Source organism: Podarcis melisellensis, assembly GCF_964234715.1.
Source record: "Podarcis melisellensis genome assembly, chromosome: 1".
Taxonomy (NCBI): domain Eukaryota; kingdom Metazoa; phylum Chordata; class Lepidosauria; order Squamata; family Lacertidae; genus Podarcis; species Podarcis melisellensis.
The window spans coordinates 105,201,275-105,219,232 of NC_138528.1; the positions used below are offsets into that span (position 1 = coordinate 105,201,275).

At 42.1% G+C, this 17,958-nt stretch overlaps 1 protein-coding gene across 4 annotated transcripts in view; it reads right to left on the reverse strand.

The window, feature by feature from the left end:
- The window catches only part of BAZ2B (bromodomain adjacent to zinc finger domain 2B), a 183,649-nt gene that overhangs the window by 123,939 nt on the left and 41,752 nt on the right, over positions 1-17,958 (reverse strand). For all 4 annotated transcript variants that reach the window (XM_081928242.1, XM_081928237.1, XM_081928243.1 and 1 more), the window contains exon 2: positions 10,431-10,473. The gene's annotated coding sequence lies outside the window, so the exon portion shown is untranslated. The remainder of the gene's footprint in view (positions 1-10,430; positions 10,474-17,958) is intronic.

A 17,958-nucleotide genomic window follows, 5' to 3' on the forward strand; every position in this document is an offset into this window, starting at 1 on the left:
TGACTACTATTTGTCTACTTTTAAGGAATAAAAAGCAGGGGACAATTTATTAAAGCAAGAACATAACTCCTGAACACTGGAAGGTCACAGCCTGTGAGTTGAGCTGCTAGCAAAAACATCTCTGATGCTCCAGAGCTGCCATTTTTCTTCCTTGACAAAGACTCCATCTGCCACAGAGCCATTTACAGCCTCAGAGTCAGAATATCAATGATTTCCAACCATTCTGCAAGTCTGCTTTCACCTTGACATCACCTCTGTAACACATCTAAAACAGATGATACATACACATCCCTCTGCAAGCTCCACATCCATGCTTTATGCAGCTGATAGGCATTTAAGCCACTTCCCGATGAACCATTTTATATTCCCTGCCAAATTGGAGAAGTTTAAAACTGGAACAATTTTCTGCTATTACATTTTCCCAACGTGCTTTAAGACAAGTTACCGTTACCTAACTTCAAAAAGTGGGGATGGGAATTATCTGAGCCCATCGGCATATTTAGGGCATGTTTGCACAAAATTTGGAAGAAGCAGGCGAGGGGCTCTGTGTGCTGATCCAGTGTATGCCATCCTTAAAGGTACCATGACATTCTGCACAGACTGCACATATCCTTGGGTGATCTGTGCAGCAAACTGGAGAAATAGTGTGCCCATCAGTGAGTGCAGTTCACAAGGAAAAATACAAGAAACCATGAACAGCACGTGATTATTCCTCAGTTATATCTTTTCACATGTGTTTATTAAAAGAAAAAAGGATGGGAGGAAACATTCTGAAATTTTGAAGCTGCTTTGTGGTCTTTCTTGGTGCATGTCTTACTTTAGTTTTTATCTAGATTCTGACAATGGAGGACTACCTTGTTCATTTTTAAGGGACTTCATGGGTCATTTTGAAGGGTGTTGGCTTTTTAGTGGTTGAAATTTGGCTGTTGCACAGAGAAAATAACCGAGAAATCCAGAATTTTGGTGTAGCTGTGACTGGGCAGTAGTGTGTTTATTCTACTGCAAAAAGTAGTGGCAAAGACACATCCATGCTCTTCCTAACTTAGGTTTAATTTCATGACAAAAATGTAAACAATGAAAAGCTGCACTGCCAATTCAAATACAAATAAAATATGCCATTAGAATATCCATGCTGCAAGGTGGGGGTATTGTGGTTGAGAAAGCATGGGTTATTTTAGCCCTGCACAGTAAACTAGTGTTGTTGGGGGTGGGGTGGGGCGGAGAGCACATTATAAGGCACCTCCACTCTTGTTATCCAGTCTCTTGGTGCCGGGGTACTTTGGGAGAAATGCAGTTGGAGGCAGGCTTGTTTGAGGTCTGGGATGAGAGTCTTGTTAAAACAAATTTATAAACACAAACAAAAAAGCAGCCCCCCCCCCCGGGTTAGTTTAGCCCTCTGAGGCCCAGGAGCAATTGTACCTGGCTGCCCCTCCTCCTCTGCATGGGCCTGGTTGGGGAACCTGTTGATTGTAGCAGCAATGTGGGGAATGGGGGGGGCGTTTGGTTGCTTTTACACCCACGGGGAAAATAGGGAGATTCTTAGGAGTATGTTGATGCTTCTGGTATCACCACTTAAATGGGCATATTCATGTTAAATGCTTCAATCTGTTTTGCTCAAAAAACCTGAAAAGTGTAGTCTTTATGAAGTATAAGTAATAAATAACCACAACAAATGTTCTTAGAATACACTTCTTGCTTTATTGTTTATTTATTTATTTTACCTAGAATTGATCCAAGCATGTGCATCTGCACCTTGGCTGCTTTAAATCTTAAATCTCTTTTGAACACCACTTCCCCATCTGAAATACCGTACCTGATCTTGCACTCAATGCATGTATTACCAGCCTAAGACCAAATGACAAAAGACCTACAGGAACGTAACTGATTTGCAACTCACGAAACTCAAGTTGTTGGCACTGGGTGAGAACAGGGCTCTTCTGCCTTTAATAGCCTGTATGGCACACAGATTATTAACAGGTTATACCTTTTCTAGTATGAAAATATAATTATGGGGAAACTTTCACCTGTTCAAATTATGTGTATCAGATGTCTTATTACTTTGTTGAGACCTCCGATTTATTTTTGAGCCTCCTCCCCACACGCCAAAAAGAATGCACAGTTGTGTACGGAAATACCCAATGTGTATGCAAATGTGTGTCCTCTTTTGTGAGTGGAACATGCACATACAGTATACTGGGCTGAGAAAACCAAAGCATAAAGCTTCAATCTAAATGTGCTTTGGATTATCATGTAAATGTCTATTAAAATGACAGTAGGCATATGTGCCTTTTATAGTAAATTATATACATTGTATTTCTGATGTTTGGGCAAGTATTTTAGAGTAACAATGTTTGTTGTTGATGATGATAAAGCCACAAGAGTATGTAGGCTGCAATCAAGTTGCTATTTACCTGGAAGTAAGCCCCTTTGAACTCAATGTGACTTATTTCTGACCAAATCTGTATAGATTGTGCTGTAAGGCAGCAATCCAATACACACTTATCCAGCAGAAAAAGCTGAACCCTGTATCTATCTACTCAAAAGTAGACCATTTTAAATTTAATGGGACCTACTCCTAGTCTCAGCTATGTGTGTGTCTCTTCGAACTCAGTGGGGCTTACTTCCGAGTAGACATGCATAAAGTGTATTGTGCCTATTTCCTAAAAGGGATAAAGGATAGTTTTTCATTGCTTATTGTCAGCCAATGATTAGCATCTGTTGGGTGGAATAAGTAGTTTATAAAGCTTTACTGTACAGATGGCAATGAGAATGATTCAGATGTAAGCGGAATTTTCAGTCGCATCCTTTTATTTTTAAGACAACCTGTTTTTATTAGTTAAACAGCAGTAATATGTTTGAATATAACCTTGAGAATTCCTGTTAGCTGCAATTGCTTAGGAAATGCCAAAACCTTCCAAACAAATTTTTGTTTACAACAAAGTTTGTGTAACTTGCTTATGCGATAAATATGCTAAATAAATATAGGGAAGGCAGTTTTAAATGTTAATTTGTACAGACAGCAACTGGATTGGTCTCTCTGCTGTATTTTAGGATGAAACAATCAGTGTTTCAGTTCTTCAAGAAATACATTCTGTTCTTCTGTTTGCAAATAAAGTTGCTGAAACTGCATGCCTAAAGAGGAATCAAGCAAAACATGAACAGACACAAGCCTCAGTACATATGGGGTGGAAAATTTGAATTTGATGGGTTAACAATCTCAAACCGTGCAATCCTCTGCATGTCCACTCAGGAGTAAGTCCCATTGAGTTCATTGGGCCTTACTTCCAAGACTGCACTACCAGCCTTTTGTGTTGACACAAAATGAAAATTGTGCTTCACTCGTCTATTGCAAGAAAAGGAAAAGGCTGTTGATTTTGTGTATGTGGGTTGTATAATGTGTTCAGAGTTTGTCAGGAAAGTTGGTAACACTGCCATGCCTAGCTACAGAGGAAAGGAAAGGAAAGGAAAGGAAAGGAAAGGAAAGGAAAGGAAAGGAAAGGAAAGGAAAGGAAAGGAAAGAAAAGAGAATCTGGCTAAAGCTATGGGTCCCCTCATCATGAAAATGAACATAAACACATTCACATAAAATTCTGCATACAATTTATGCAATATGGGGGGGGGGCGATCTTTTTTGTGCCTAGTTCATAGACCCACAGAAGCCCATTCATAGACCCCAGGGGCTTCATTGACTACAGGTTAAGAACTCCTGTTCAAAGTATGTGTTACCTAGACGTTATATTTTATTTGTTTTGAAATATTTGTATTTTATTCATATAGAATAATGAATATATCTACACGCACGCACACACACAAAATGACATGGTCTTTAAAACACAGCAAAGGCACAGCTCAACCCCCATGCCAATCCTATTGGTGGATCACTGTAGAGCGGCAGGGCCATCACTGCATCTGCAGCCCTGCTCTCATGGCAGCAGCAGAAGGTTGGGGGAGGGCAAGACAATCAGGACATATGTTGACCCGACTGCCACACCAGTTCTAGGCTGGCGCAGCAATCAGGAATGATGTCGTTGCACAACAGCAGTGAAACCAGCTTGGAATCCAGCAGACTCTTAATGGACCGGGAGCCATCCAATGGTTATTGCGGTAGACAGCCCTCCAAAGGAGCAGTTTGGTGCTCCTGTGTCATTTCTGCCCGGACAGGAGAGCTAAGTGGAAGGACAAGCCTCCATATACTCCAACCCCCTACACCAAGAGTTTGGATTGCTCTGTGATCGATTTGGCAAAGTTTGGCCTTTTTTTGTGTGTCCCAGTATCTAATTAACAGGAGCAAATGTTTCTCAAATATTTATTTCTTCTTCTTCTTTCTTTCACTCTCACGTAGCTGGCTAATGGGAAACATAACAGCATAATCAAACAGTTTATGTTGAAACCTTGTTTGTCATCTGGTGTTTTGCATAAAGCACCTCAGATGAAGTAACCATGTAATATATGAATTCTCAGTTTTTGCACTTCAAAGTTTTGGTGCAAGGAAGGAGGAAGAGAAGGAGATTTGATATTTTAATGACTATACTATGCAAAAATAGTTTCATTCTCCATTGCCAATTTTCTCCTTTGAGCTAATCTGTATTCCTCAGTCACACAATGCAGATTTTGCTTAATCTTTACTGCTGATTTGTCAGCAAATGAGTCTCTGAATTACAAACACCAAGCAGCTCCATATTCATTTGCAGTACTTCAACCTTAATATTTGTCTCTTTTTAATCTACATGTATGTTTTGCAAAACTACATTCTTTTAAAAAATAATCTTGAGATGTGTAATTACTTCTTGCCTTCCATTTTAAACAGTTTTACTTATTGCAAACACTTAAAACGGTGTTCAGAGATCTTATTCTTTTAGGTTTCTCAGTTATAATTATTGTTATTATATAGAAGCAAAGGTTTAATTAAATCTGCAGGTGCTGTGCAAATAGAAAGTGGTGGATTTTTAGTTTTCTTTCTGAACCGTCTGTGGGAAACAAGTAACAGTGTTTCCATAATATTTCAGGATATTAAAGCAAAATTTGTGGTTTCATGCTGGGTCTGAGAATACACTATAACCAGAATAACATGAATCATCACCCTTAAGAGAGGAAAGAGAGGCCATTATTTGGGGTAGGCTCCCTACTGACTAGTAAGAACAATTCAAAAAGACCTACACTGAGTCAAGATTGCCCTGAAATAATTAAAATTTAAGACTGAAATATCGTTTTAGAAAATACACATCGACTTTCAAATTATTAAAGGAGGAATTAAGAAGGGGAGAGAGAAGGATTTGTGCTAGACGGATTTTTTTTAATTGTATATTTAAAATAAGAAACATATTACTAGCAAGTGAGGAATATGCAGGGCTGTGTTCAACTAACCCTGCGCAACCTAGTTTCCACCGTCTTCTCCCGCCACCGAAATATGTTCTGGAGGATCAGGAAAAACCCCAGAACAGCACACAAGGGGAGGAAAGGGGAAATTGTGCTGTCAGGCAAGCACAACAATTTTCTTGGGGCAACGCTGAATTGCATCCTGAATAATAAAGATGTGTCTTTTAAGATTCTATGAAATAATTCCTTCTTCCGATCCAATGTTACACTGGGCAGGGTAGATTAATGCTATGTGCCACCCATCCATCTAAGGAAATATCTTTGCGTTCCACACAGGGCAGGAAAAAGATTGGGGATAGTGAAATGAAATAGGGCTCAGCCCTTGTGTGTCCTATGGACTACTAGTAACATGGGAGAGTCAGACTTGAGTAACCAAATTTGTTCTCGTGGTCTGTTAATGAAACACGACATGCTCATAAAGAAGTTATTAGGAGAAGGTTCTGGCTGACCTGGAAACAACACAGGTTGGACATAAGAATAAATGGTAGGACTCATTAAGTGTATAACTGGCTCTCCATCTGCTCACATATTCAGGATGTAGCCTGTGTCTGTTTGACAACAGTAGGATCCTCAAGGATATTTATGAAACCACACTGTGGCTATTCTGAACCCGCTATTAGGCTCTGCCTGTCTGTACTGCAGTTGAGCCAGAACAACAGGTAACCCTGTTGGTCCCAACAATCCAAGAGGAAGAAGAAGAAGAGTTTGGATTTAATACCCCACGTTTTCACTACCCTAAGGAGTCGCAAAGCGACTAAAAATCTCCTTTTCCCTTCCTCCCCCACAGCAAACACTCTGTGAGGTGAGTGAGGCTGAGAGACTCCAAAGAAGTGTGACTAGCCCAAGGTCACCCAGCATCTGCATATGGAGGAGCGGGGATGCGAACCTGGTTCACTAGATTACGAGACTACCGCTCTTAAGCACTACACCACACTGGCTCTCCAACAACCTGTGCTTAGCAAAAACACTCATGCAGGTGTGAGGGAAGCTCCAAAGAGATATAAATTCTGTGTCAACAGCACCTAAACAAAGTCTGCTATAACCTATGCCTGGCACTAGTCTTGGGATACTGCAGTGCAGACCTGCCCAACTTGTGTTCCACCAAGCCACACACCACCTCGGTCATGTACCTCCTGTTTTGCTGTCCCAAGCAAGAAATAAATAACAGGTTTATTGAGGCCCTGATTTCAGGCCAGTGTGTTATAAATTATGCAAGCCTGCTGTAGGCGATTCTCCTTTGCAGTCCCTCAATTCTCAAAATTATACGTCTATTCACTCGTTCTCTTGCACCAGAATACTGGTGCAGGAATTAACCCATTGTCCTCTCTGCCTCATGTGTGTCCCTAACAGCCACTCCTCCTCATTTGTTGGGGTCAGAACATTCGCAGAAGGGAACAGCTCTACTTGACTAGACTCGCCACAATGTTTTAGTACCTTGGATTTTATTTAATTGCCCAGAGTGTCTAGTGTAGACATTCAGCCACCAACACATGGGGGGGGGGGAGGCTGCAGGGCAGAAAAGTGCAAGGGGTGGTAGTTGCATGGGTGGGGAGAGAGAAAACAAATAAATAGAGCTTATCAGGAGATCTTACACTGTAATGCGGCAATAAACTGTTGCTAGCAATCATGTGCACACCTCACACTTACTTTAAAAACGTAATTTCCACTTATCTAGGAGGACTTGAGATGAACTATTAAACAAAACAAGTAACATACATTGCCCTGTACTGCTATAGACCCTATCCTAAATATGTCCATTCGGTAATTATGGGCCTTACTCCCATAGAGTTCAATGGGCCTTACTCTCAAGAAAGTGTGCCTAGGATTGCCACCTTAAAACTTCAATACAGTGCCCACCATCTTAAGTAAATGGTAGCTGTTCTTTTCTACAGTTAGGTGTTCTCTTCCTCATTTTCATGGGTTCATTATAACAAACCCTCACCCCTCTGCTTGCCTGGTTCTGCAGTTTCTGTGGTTGCTTCCATCTTACATGTTGCAGGTTATCTTATCTTCCTCCTGTTTTGCTGTCACATCACGGGCACCCTACTAAGCAATGTATTCACTACAAAATTGTTCTTTTGACCTTTAAATCACTCCCCCCCCCAACTATTTAATAGATTTGCTCTCTCCGTACGAACCTGGCTGTTCTCCGAAATCAGCAGATACCAGTCCCTTTTCCATTCCTAAATATTTATTTGTAAGGTTGCATGGAGAGGTTTTTAATAGCTTCACGTTCGGCTGTGGAACATGCTGTCAGTTACAAGCGGAAAGCATTTCCAACTTGCGGGCCTTTCGAATCTAACCTTAAAAATTATTTCTTTTAGTCAGCATTTCTAAAATGATTGTTTTAGCAATTTTTTCCCCTCCTGTGCTACCAGATCTAATTTTAACTTTACTGATTGTAAAGCACCCCTGGGATGCAGGCATGAAGGTCGCTACTGAAATACAAGATTGCAGAGTATCGTAAAATATTCAGCTTGCGCCGAATAAGGGAAGCTAAATGTTACCCGGCACAATGTTGCCCAAGTGAGACACAGTTAAACACAGCAGCAAAGAATAAATGCCCACCTTTTATCTTAAGACAGCAACAGACAAATAACAGCCTCCCTTTTAACCATTCCATACTCTGTCTTGGAGGCAACCCTGTTTCTGACAATCAAAAATAATGAAAAGATAACAGATCTCTTTGAAGGTGCCACCTACACACCCAACATGCACAGACCCACTAAGACACAAAATTTTCTATTTTCCAAGAGCGTGATTGATAAATACATGCAGCAAGGGAGTATGCTCTGACCCTTTGCTCCCCTGCTTCAGTCTTGAGGAAAATCCCTCTTCTGAAACGAGTATTTGCCGAGGAGTGAGGGGGAAAGAATTGTTCATATCAGTTATTTGGAGTGGTCTTCCTCAATACCAGAGCAGGGGGGGGGGGAGTCAAATTCCTTCCCTATGCCTGTTTTGATTCCATTAATTATCACCCCACCACCACCACCAAGCTGGTGCAATTTCCATTTTTAAGGATCTGCACAGAGGCTGTGTATACACGATACATTTTATAGCACACCCCCTCTCCCAAGAATCCTGGGGACAGTATTTTACCCTTCACAGAGCTTCAATTCCCAGGACCAATAACAAACCATAGTTCCCAGGATTCTTGGGGGAGGCAATGTGCATTAAATGCATGGTGTGAACACCTTTAGCTGCAAAGGTGCATTTAACGTCGCCTGTAGTTTGTCCCAGGAGTTGCCTTGAGAACAGGCTGCCGGTAGCTATAGGAAATAGTCATTCAAAGAATGGGACAGGGAGAATGAAGTGTGGAGGGGGCACAGGTAGCAGCTCTGCCCCTGGTATCACATCCCTCCCCCCAGCCTCAAATTTTGCACATTGAGACCCAAGGTCTGAAGTGTGTTGGGTCCAGTGCTATTTAACATTCATCAATAATATGGGGGCCGGAAGGAGCAGTGAAGAAGCCAAGATCGTGGGTGACACCGAATTATTCAAGGCACAACCCGCATATCTTACAAAGTGTCCCAAAAGCGTCTCAATAAACTGAGTAAATGGTCAGAAAAATGGCAAATAAGGTTCAGCGTAAGTGATGCAGACTAGAGCAAAAAATCCAGTTTCATATGGTACCAGGACACAGAATAAGGTCATGTTATCAAGGAAGAGGTAATGTTCAGTTCTGACCTTAGGTTTACAACCTTATATCCCAATCCAAACGTACAGAGTGAGATCCTACCATGAGCACTAGAGGGAACCAACAAACCATAGATTACATTAAGCACATGATTCATGATTTAACAGGATACAAATTTAAAAGGAGAGACCCAAGCCTCTACCATGCAGATCCTGGGGTCACAGTCATTATTAGAAATTTAGTCCCATTCATTTCAATGAGACTTGCTTCTGCACAGTGCAATTAGGATTGTAAAGCCAGGCCCCTGATCTTGCACTTAAATGTGACAGAAACCATCAGATCATAACATTCTTCCCCCCCGCCCCCTACCAACAGTTTTCTTTCAGCTAAATGCAACTTCCGAATGAAAACGAAAAAGCACCTTGTTAATTTGTACCAATGACTGGAACTGAATTTTGTCAGCAGCAAATGCAGCAAATGAACCATAATAATGATAATATCAAATAGCAACCAGTGTATAATTTCACTTAGAAATGAGGCCACCATTTCCATGTGTGACAATAGTAAGAGTAAAACAAGGGGATAGGTACTACAATGTGGACATTATTGCTGCAATCCTGCAAGGATGAATGATCTGTCAAGAAGAACAAGTCTCAGTGCTTCGTTGCCATTTTTTAATTCTTTCCTACTTATGACGCTGATGCTCTAGGAGGTAGATCCCCTTCATTCACCAGCCAGGTACACAGTGTTAAAACCTGATACTTCTGACAGTACTGATAATTAGGGATTGGGAGATTCTGTTTCTTGGTCCACTTAATTAATATATAAATGAGAACATGTATTTTATGCAAACCTCTTTTTTTTGGAGCGATGCATTTCTTATTTTTTGGTTATACATTAAGCAGCCACCCCAGACATGTAACATTTGTACAACACAACATATTGCATCACCTACTATGAGTGAGGCTGCCACTACACTGGTACAAAGCACTAGGAGGTGCCATATTATTTAGTTAGGCATGCTTAAAGGCTCATCCACACTTGTCCGGTGCCTAGAAAGGATGGGCTGGAGTGGTTTTCTGTTTGCCACACTGCTTTCCCAAGGGAAAGACAGCTTTTTAGTGCTGAATCAAGTACCCATCTGCAGAAAACCCGGTTGAGGTTTGCTCCAATTCAGCAATAAAGATTGGGTTTTCCTGGGGGGAAATGGCAGGACAAGTGGAATTCTGCATGAGCCCCAAATCTGATTGAAACTAATTGGGACATGAAACCCCAAACAATATATTTAAGTTGCACTGATTTCTCGATTGAACCCAACGGGTTTTTTCATTCACACTTCTGTTTATACTTCACCACATGATTCACACTTCTCTAAAAAAAGAATTACCATCGTGTCAGTAACTGAAGAATTACTTACTGTGATCAATGTGGTCAGTTCTGTGGCATCACTGTTTTGCAAGCTGAAAAACAAGAGAAGCGGTAATGTTCCAATGAATTACTAACGGATGTGAAGCAATGTTGGATAAACACATCTAATGTAATACGTAGGAATTCCATAAACAATCAGAAGACGACTGCAGCACAATGAATATGCAATAACTAGAACACCTGATCACACACACACACACAAACATTTAAATTAATTGCAGGATAAAGAACAACACCACAAAGGACTGTAGCATAACTACTTCTTTCAATGACCTACAACCCACAAACCAGGCACAGCACTACTATACCAGCCATTCTTATATTCCAGTCCATTTGTGACAAGCTGTGCTTCTGAAGCACTCGTCCTACGCTGGTCCCACAGGTTGGCATTGCTGGGCACCTGCAGAAGCGCATTCCCCAGGAAGGGGCCCACTGCCAACCACTGGAGTCCCCATGCCTATTCACCTGCCCTCTCCTAGAAGCAAAGAGCCTCTGTCCACCTTGCCCTCCTCCTCTAGACAGCTGTGCAGACTCAGCACATAGGGAGAGGCATAACAAAGAGAATGCACTAGTGATGTGGTAAGCCTACTCAAGGAGGAGAGCCACTGAGATGCCCAACAGCTATCTCCAATCCAATCCGATCTCTATTACAATCACAGATCAACCACCCTACAGCTATCTCAAACTTGGAAACAGCACTGTGCACCTCTCTAGCACTTGCTGTGAGCAGCCTCAACACAAGGGCTTCCCATGGACATACAGTTTGCCGCTGTCCAAAACTGGATGCTGGACTAAATAGGCCTTTGGTCTGATCCAGTTCTTCTTATCTATTTAGGGGCCTGTAAAGCAATGGGCCACTGGATGTTTTCAGAAATGGCCAGCGGGGAGGAGAGAGGCCACTGACTTGGCCTCCTGGCAGCAGCCTCACTGCACAGTGAGTGCATTGGAGGGGGTGCTGAATTGCCTCACCTAGGGCTGTCCCCCTCACCACCACCTTGTCTCTGCACCATCCCAGCTCGTGGAAGAGAAGTTGCAGCACTGTCCCTTCCGTCCAGCCACTCCTGGATGTTCTTGAGGCGAGGAGGTTCAGGAAACACTCTGCAAGTGAGATACATGTGGGCGGGTGTGCATGTGAGAGTTGGGGATGGGATTTGAGGACTAACTGATGATGGGAGTTGTAGTCCAACAACAGCTGGGGACCTAAGTTTGAGAAACACGCCATGAATAGGCATTCGCTCATATGTTACGTCATCTGTACGTCAGATGTCACGTCATCTATATGGTGGAGGAAAGCAGCTTCTCCACACACAGAGAGAAAGCCCCATATATGTGACCATGTGGACAAGATTATAGGTAGACAGCATTTTCTTATTTCTGACACGTGTGGATGGCACTGTGAAAAAGAGCTAGCATGAAACTGGGAAGTGAATCTTGCCCCCTCCACCAGTGCAGAAGCAGCTCTTGCTCCTACCTTTAGGAGCCGAAAGGTAAAAATATAGTAGAATGAAGATGGAGTCAACAGGAATGGGGTCTGGCAGAACCTAATTTAGCAGCCAAAAGGGAGTTCCACAGATGCACCCTAGCAGTGGCATCTGATTGGGGGTGGGCAAGGTGGAGTGGGGGAGGGAGTTTGGCCAGCTCTTCTGCCTTTAAGAGCAGCTTAATCTGCACAAATTGGCAGTTGGTCCTTTTTTATGGCATGGAAATAAACATTATTGCCAGGCTAATGGCTGCAGATTAGGCCAGTTTTAAGAAAAAGTTGGCAATTCTAATACAGAGGCTTTCTTATTCTCCTTTCAGTTTCCATTGAGACTCCTGCCTAACTGAATCACAAAAACACACACACCTCTCTTCACGCAGAAAAGGCCTGAGAATTTAATCACCTACTAGCTCTATTTGTCCTGTATCTTCTTCCTGGATACTGGCCATGAAAAACGTCAACACTGAAGAAGAAACAGTGCTCCCTTTATTCAATACTGAAACAGCGTTTCCTGGAGTTTTGGAGGTGCTACTACAGCAAGCGATCTACTTTGTCCTCATTAAGCTTAGAATAACCAGCATGCAGCCTTGCAATATATTTATTTATGCTCCATTGAAAGTAGCATCTCAAAAGATTTTCTGAAGGTCATTTTTGAAGTCAAAAGCCTCTACTATTTGAGCAAATTTAACAACATCCATAAGTGAAATGAAAAAAACCCAACCTTGAAATGAAATATAGTACAATGCTAGCAAGGGACGAATGGCATAACAGAAGAATATTTTAATAAAGCCTACCAGAAAACAGAAAGGACTTTACAAGCCCATCTGCTCAGAGTGAAATCTTCCCACAGAAATTGAAAGATGCTTCATCTGTCTCACTTACAAGAATAAAGGTGACACCAGAACACTGGAATCGCAAAGCAATGTCATTCCACTAGTGTTGCTAGAAAACATTCTTACTTTCAAATTTTTCAACAGGTTATGTCTGCTACCACCCAAAAAATTATCATCATCCATACTGCATCAACACAGTAGATCATGATGAAATGTTATTCATTCCCTGCTATACAATTCAGAGGCAAGGACTGATAGCCTAGCTTTACTAAGGCCACATATATTTAAAAGTTGACATAAAGATAAATGCTGAAACTTCCTTCTAAATACACTGGTGTCTATCACACTACAGTCAGTATACTTGCGTGATCATGCAATATCACGAAGGGTGGCAAGATGGATGCCTGAAGGTAACTCAACACAGCAATATCCATCACAAATTGTGTTAAGAAGGTTGTGGCTTAGTTCCTTGGCTGTTCTGCAGCCATGTCACCAACACCCAAAGAACAACCTGTTAGAAACTGACTTTAACCCAAGATCGTAAGCTTAATTGGTGTGGGTAGGCTGCTAGACCTAGACCATGTAACAAAACTTTAATACATAAATAAACATGTACAAGCAAGACATCCATACAAAGATAGCAGCAGGAGAAGAAAATATAGTGTAGTCCTGCAGGTGTCTACTTAGAAGTGAATCCCACTGAGTTAAATGAGGCATATTCCCTACAGCCTAACTTCTGTATGAAACCGAAATAACTAAAAAGGTATGGCCTAATAAAATAAGCTGGCCCTGAAAAAGCAGCAGATCACCAAGTGAGAACTCCTTTAAGTATGATCCAAAGTTTGGGCACCATTATTGAGAAGGACTGGCAATCTCCACTCACCTCACCTTTGAAGGTGAAGGGTAGGGAGTCTGCAATAAGGCCCCTGCAGCAAGTCTTCATAACTGGGCAGGTTCATGCAAAGGACCTCTACACATATTCATGTGTACATGCATTAAGCCCCTTCACACAGTCAAAGATGTGACCTGTGTGTAGTGTGGCTAATGTGTATTTGCCTGTAGTTTGTGGACTGCAGTTCTCATGCATGCACTGGTTTGTACTGTGCATGTATAGATTGTGGTCTGGTTTGTGAACAATACTGGACCGTCTTTACCTGTCCAGCTTGTTGGCTCTATACAGGTCTGCTTTGTACTCCTCTCCTTAGTAGGTGTGTTTGCATGTTCTTGTGCATGTATAAAATGGGGGGGAAGGATGTCAAGGATGCCAGCATCCGCCAAAAGCCAGTTACTTATTCTTTGTCAACAAGAGGCCAGCAGAGACCTATTTTATATTACTGGGATTTGTTCTTTCCCTTTGATAGACTATAGCAGTTGGTTTTTTGTTCACACCTAAGGTTTGCTGCTCTTGAGAGCTGCTTGCTATACATTGTTAATCACAGCCAAGGGCATTTTACAAATAATCCTGCTCTTCAAAGACAACATGTCCATATTTCACATTTTTAAGAAACTGCTCAGCTATGTTTAGAAATTGATCATTTCCTTGCGCTTTGCCATTGTTTCCAAAGCATGCTGAACACTGCAAGGTCACAAGTTAAAAATGATTGACGAATGACTGCTAACAAATGTCTTCGAAGGCAGAAGTTAAATATATTCCAAGTCTCTCACCATAATTAGTAAAAATCGTCATGCTCTCATTATATTCTTAAAATAACTCTCTTTAGGAGAAATGATCACACTGGAAAGAGTCTGGTTAAGATTTCAAATGATAAAGATTAAAGCTACAGGATATATTTGCATTATGCTCTGCATTATGTATGAGAATTTAGAACTTATCCTCATATAGTTTAGCTCATTGTGGCTTTTAGAACTCTCCATGTCTGTATTATTCATTCTTACAAAGGCCATTTTGGCTCAGCAATCGCTTGCTTTGTTCTTTAAGCACTGAGGACTGAACTCGCTAACCACTCTCCTGACTCCACTGTGATTGGTCTGTTGTGGTCCCACTGCTTTACAGTTTGGTCATGGCTGCTGCCTTCATTACATCTCAAGGAAGCAGTGGCCACAAGCCAAACTGAGCATAAGACTTTGCAACCCACGTCGGCAGTGTCGTTTTTTGTGATTTCCTGTAAAGTAGCTCAAAAACTTCATTCCCCCCCCCCCGAGATTTTGCAAAAGAAGCTCAACAACTTTGGCCAGACCAAAACTCAATAACTTTTCCGTCCGGATTTTCACTTTTTTAAATATGGCAACCCTACTGTAAGTGTACTGCTGTAAGCGTGTAGGATCTTCTCCCATTAATGCTCCTGCTATTGCACATTGAAGGTGTGTCATATGTACATACCTATGTATTCCGCAGAGTGGTAGAAATTATTTGAACACCTAATTATCTACATTCTGAGGGCCAAGCTACACATTGTAGCAGCACCTTTGGGGCAGCGAATAGCTTCTGGAAGAGGGAGTTCTTGGGTGAGAAACGAGCACAGGGAATCTGATCTAAATTAGTACAATAATATGTTCCAGATCATGGCCCAGCTAGCTTTTCTTCAAAATAAACGTGTCTGGCTTAAGCACGCTTTTTAAAAAACATGTGACATGAAGTGTGGCCCTGAGGCATTTCTTTTCAGAACTGAGAATGGGCATTCAGGCCATTTCCTCTATGCTGAAGACCAAAGCAGATTCTGGAAAATGCACTTAAAAAGTAGTAGCATAGCTAATTGAAAGCTGCTACAGCGCAGTCACTTGGGGGTCTGCTCTGATACTGCTGCCTCTTCATCTCAGAGGAATTAAGCTCTCTTCGGGCACAGGAGAAATAAGTGCTGAGGGAACTTTCTTTCCAGCATCAGCAAAAGGAGGAGACAGCAGCAGCAGCAAACAGGTTCCCTGCACACAAAATGAGGAGAGGTTACTCCATATTGCAAGTGCTGACACCTCCTGCTGGGCAGAATTTACTTCTGAGTAATTGTACATAGATTTAAGATGCAACTATGTCTGTCACCAGGGCCACTGCTGAGTGGGGGGTGTTCATGGGGTCTGAGCCCTGCTATGTATTTATTGCACTGAGTACTGAATTCCCTCCCCCTACTCCTCTACTTTTTTTGAACATTTTGCAAGAAGAAGGGCTGGACATGCCCCAAGTGCTGTGCCATTGAGACCTTGGATACCCACCATCTTAACTTGTCCAGATCCAAATATGTGTCATGGACCTGTGTCCCAAGACTTTTAAGTACACTGCAATGTCCCTGGGTGTTCCTAGAGGCATACATTGATTACATCTCATTTAAACTGAAGAGGCAGATACTGGGATCCATTGTCTTTTATAAAGATTGCCTTTGCATAGACAATTATTTGGGGGTGGGGAGCATGGTGCTCAATAACTCTTAGCATCAGTTCCAGCCATGTTGGTTTTCAAGTGCTGAAAAGTAAAGCAAATAAAGTTGGGAATCAATTGACTCCATCCTGGAGACTGTTTTGTACCTCGGGCGGGGAACGGACCAAACCCTACTGGCTAGCCACTCTGAGCCCACAAGATAAGAGTGGGATAGAAATCTAATAATTTTTTCTTTAAATAAAATTAATTCCAAATGCTAAGCAACTTGGCTGCAGGTATACAGTGATATGAAACTGAGATATATAGATATTATATGCTTGTACAAGGCTCATTTGATGAAAGGTATTATTTAAAAACAAAATACTAACAAGGATTGAGAAACCAAAGGTAGGTGGGCTTTTTAGATTGCTCAATTCATCCCTGTGCCAAAATACTTGCCATAGACTCCATTGCCAATGCAGTTGGCAGCCGTTCCTGTACTAATGCCCAATTGTCCCAAACTGGGATAGTGCCAGCTTTCTTGGGGAACTACTTTGCTGCCCTTATAAATCTCACTGTGCAAAAGTTCTCTTGATATTAGGCCTGAATTTACCTCGCCTTTTGTCCCATTATCTCTGGTCATGCCCCCTCAGACTTCGCTAAACAACTCCACTCCACCCTTCCACTTAACTCTTAAAAGAGAAAGGGCAATGGAACCCACTTATGCTCTCAATGCCTTTGAAAACATAGACTGTGTGCTCCAAAGAAGAGCATTTGTATAGCAGCATGTCTGAGCTCACAGCTGCAAAGAAGGCTGCAGGAGGCGCATGGCAGTAAAGCCATCTGTAAACGAGCAAGGGCAGTCTGTTCAATTAGGAGACATGAGAGGGGGAATTATATGCTAGTGCAGCATTTCTGTCATGGATATTTTCTACGGACAGCTGGGTATAGGCAAGACATTCAAATCTGCTTTAGCAGACTAATAAGAAAAAAGCAAGTACTAAGGTCGAAAACAAGAGCATCTTTTTTCCACTGTGACCAAATTATTCTTTTTTTTCCCTGGCACAGTTACCAATAACTGTGCTAGAAATTGCACCTTGAGAAAAGCTTGTAACGGGAACTATCTATACTGTACCTGTGCTCCACAAATGCAAAATGTGGGCAATTCCATTAAAATGTTATGAATGCCCCCAAACTTAATACATGAGTGAAGGCTGACCGTCAGGCGCATGTGATTCATCCATATATATCTAGCAAGTTCTTCTTGTTATAAGGATGAGGAAACGTTCTACCTCCACTAGTCCTTGAGTTATTTCTATAGTGAGCACTGGATCCATTCTGAGCTCATTCTGGAAACACCTGCAATAGAGAGGCAGTGCAGCCCAGGTTGACACTAAGATCTCTGCTCCTGTCTTCTGCCTCTGGGGACCTTTGGCGTATCAATGGAAATGTGATATTCTCCTTCACTTTCATGGCAGAGACCTTACTGTAGACAAAATGAGACTTGGCTCAGCCTAGGAGGAGCTCCCCTATGCCACTCTAGGCAACCTCTTTTAAAATGTTGGTTGCCTTGCTCAGATGTTACACCTGAACAAGGAATACCTGCACCCACTGTCCCTACACCTGCTGGCTCCACCCACTCCACTCTTGCTCATTCCATGCTGAGCAGAAAGGGCTGAATGGGGCTTCTAAGCACATTCATCTGAACATGTTTCGAATCCTTCATGCCATCAGGAACCCTGATAATCCAGAGTTCCTGATCATCAGGAGGCTTCTAAGAGCATTCAGTTGAACGTGGTTAGAAGCCCCCTTCAGACCTTGCGAGTCAAGGTAGGTTCAGGGGTGGGTTAGACGGAAACTGGGAAACTAGGAGTGGGGCTGGAATACACAGCCCAAT